Raw genomic sequence first — 3,209 nt, 5'->3', positions numbered from 1 at the left:
CAGGGGTTTGATTCTGGAAATAGGGGTATGGGACTGATCCAGAGGCATGGGCCTAAGACTTAAAGCCCATTGCAATTGGCCTTCTGGCCGGGGGTGTGTTTGGGGATTCAGGGATGATGGCGACAAAATCCAATTTGGGCCTAATGCACTGAGCCCACCAAAACCAAACAATGGGATCAGCAGTTCAAACACGTGATGTAATGATAGATTCAGCAACATGCACATGTGGAATTAAAGTTCAAGTTTAAATTTAAATTGAAATATGGCTAAAAACGCGTGCGAATTTAGTTCAGGTGAATCCGAAGGAAACCACCATGCGCCGCCGCGTCGGAAATTGCTTCCGGCGGTGATGGCCGTCGAAACTACAAATTGGACGTACCACTCTACTCATCTCCTCACGCTCTCCATGAATCTCCCTTCTATTTCTCAAGATTCTAGCTAGAAGTCCTTAACCGCGACGAAAATTCGAAGAACCCTAATTTTCTATAACTAAAATTAGACGCGTCTCTCAGAGAATCAGAGCCCGAGAGATTAGGCCTCTGATTCACCTATCTCTCCTCTACATCACGGCGACAACGAATTGAATGGAAAAAAAAGATTTGAAGTTCACCTTGCCGGAGACTGCAACGGTGACCACGACGACGAAATCTCTATGTCCAGGTAAAAAACTCTATTTTGAATCTCTGCTCTTAACCTTGTTCTTCCAACTTTCTTCATCTCTCTTCCTTTTCTTCTTGAACGAACAAATCGAGGGCTTGATTGTGGAATGATCCAAAGGAGAGTTCACGCATGGATCCAACTGGTAGAACGTGATTGATGATTGTGAGGGATGAAGGCGAGGGTTGAGTTGAGAGAGAGTGAAGGTTCTGGTAATTGTTAGGGGTGATGAAGATGAGTGTTGAGTTGAGAGAGAGTGAAGGTGAATTCTGCTGGAGAGTAGTTAGGATTGGTGAATGAATTATGTTGAATGAGAAACTGATTCCAGAGTTGGATCAATGATGGGGATCGAGGATTATATAGGTGGTTAAGTAGTCAATATTCGGATTTGCAATTCTGTTATGGCAGTTAGCAAAAATGGTGGAAATTGAGGCTAAGTTAGTTATTATTCTATTTTGGACTTTTTGTGGATCCCAAGGCCCTCCAGATGGCGTTAATATTGCACATGTTAAATTAACTTTGGTCCAGTTCAACGATGTGGAATGAATCATTTAGGATGAAGCAGCTTGAGTGAACAAAGTCAGTTGGTCTAGGGATTAGGTTAGTTTTGAGTTCTATTATTTGATGAAATATGAGTCTAAGTTAGGTGTATCTAATGGTTGCAATGGACTGTGTGTGGAATGTGATAGTTTAGACCTTGGTATATTGGTGAGATGGGTCTAACATAAAGGTTGCTGATGGGTAAACATTGAATGCCAACCACATTAATATTCTCTCATGAATTGATGTTGTGTTATGTCTTGCTACCACTACTACCTATTGTTGAATTGCTATGCCAATTACATTGCATTTCTTTTAGGGAACTTCTGATGCATAAATTCTGCTATCAATTAGTGAAGTAAGATTTGTTTTGGTTTTTTTTTGTTAGAGCTAGTTGTATTGCAGCTTGCTATACATGGTATGCTGTTAATGATGGCTTTATCGTGTTCTGCAGACTTGATGGTGGTTGAATATGACATGGCTTCATGGATGGTTTTGGTAGCTTGTAATGGATGTTGATTGAATTGTGTGCTTTATTGGTTGATGGCAAGATATGGTTAAGGCATGGGATGTCCTGCTACAAGAGCAATATCTGGAGTGGTTTTATGAGTCATGAAAATTCGGCTAGATGTTGCAGAATCCTCCTAATGGAGATGTTTTTTGTCATGTTTATGTTCTGTCCTGTTATCAAGTTAGATAGGTCTTACATTGTTTGTAGGCTGGCTTGCCATTCTTTCCTTTATGGAAGAAGCCATTGCCATAAATACATGTTCGACATTTTTAGAATCCTTTGCACTAGTCTCCATAAAAGGTATGCCTATTTCATCTGCAAATGCTTTAGCTGTTTGATATGGCACTGCTTTATTTTCTGTCATATCACACTTGTTGCCAACCAAGAGCTTGTTAACATTATGACTAGCATATCGGTCAATTTTATTGAGCCGTTGCTTCACATTATTGAAGCTCTCTTCATCTGTCACATCATAAACAATAATGATTCCATGTGCCCCACGGTAGCAGCTACTGGTGATTGTCCTAAATCGTTCCTGGCCACCTGTATCCCAAATCTGGAGCTTAATATAATAGCCTTTCCATCCTGTTCAACGGTGCGGATTTTAAAATCAACTCCAATGGTGCTTATGTAGCTATCACAGAAGGAATGTGAGTTTGGTTGGGTTTAAGTTCTTTTTTGCTAAGTGTTATGTGTATGATAATGCATTGATTGGAGTGGTTAATGATGATGCATTGTAATGATACTTGGACTGTTTTTCTGCAGGGTGAGGATTATGTGATTGAACGAGAGGAACCAAAATGCTTTGTATGACATTGTTAGATGGCTTTTTGCCTCACTAGATGAATCCACAAAAATAATCTTCATGAACCAAAGAATGCCATGGCCTAATATGATTCAAAAATGGGAAACGGGAAATTAGGGTTAAGATTGGGATAGGGATTTGGGGTTTGGATAATTTGGTTGACTTTGGTCAAAGTTGACCAAAAAGTCAATTGTTGACCAAAGTCAACATTTGGTTAAAACTTCATTTTTTGTGTTTTTCTTCATGCAATGGATATTTATTTGATTTTTGTAATGATTAGCATTGGTAATTTGAATGAAAATGAATGGATTGGGCTTGAATTGATTTATACATGAATGTGATATTTGGATGAATAATGAATTTGCCTTGAACATGGATGGCTTAGCATGAATTGAAATTGGCCTAGAATCAATGCAAATGAAATACCCTAAAAAATCTTGAATGAACCAATCAAAAGACATTGTGAGTGGACCAAAAATCAAATCAAATGGGAATGATGTATGGTACAAAGCATAGATGAACTTAGGCCTTAACATGGACCAATGCGCAATGAGATTGCATGGACCAATGGACACATCATGAATAAACCGTGAGAAAACCATGCACTATAAATGAATAGATGAAATAAAGATAAACAAACCATGAACAAACTATGGGTTATGAATGAGGTTATGACTAGATGACGTATCATGAGTG

General features: G+C 38.8%; 1 long non-coding RNA gene across 1 annotated transcript; it reads left to right on the top strand.

The window, feature by feature from the left end:
• Positions 1-235: 235 nt before the first annotated feature.
• On the top strand, positions 236-2,808 carry LOC127127171 (uncharacterized). Its single transcript, XR_007805251.1, has 3 exons — positions 236-660; positions 1,652-2,358; positions 2,474-2,808. It is a non-coding gene; the product is annotated as an uncharacterized LOC127127171 (long non-coding RNA).
• Positions 2,809-3,209: the final 401 nt, after the last annotated feature.

Source organism: Lathyrus oleraceus, chromosome 1 (assembly GCF_024323335.1).
Source record: "Lathyrus oleraceus cultivar Zhongwan6 chromosome 1, CAAS_Psat_ZW6_1.0, whole genome shotgun sequence".
NCBI lineage: Eukaryota > Viridiplantae > Streptophyta > Magnoliopsida > Fabales > Fabaceae > Lathyrus > Lathyrus oleraceus.
Note: the sequence above shows the minus strand (reverse complement) of the source record. Positions and strands in the feature narration are given on the sequence as shown.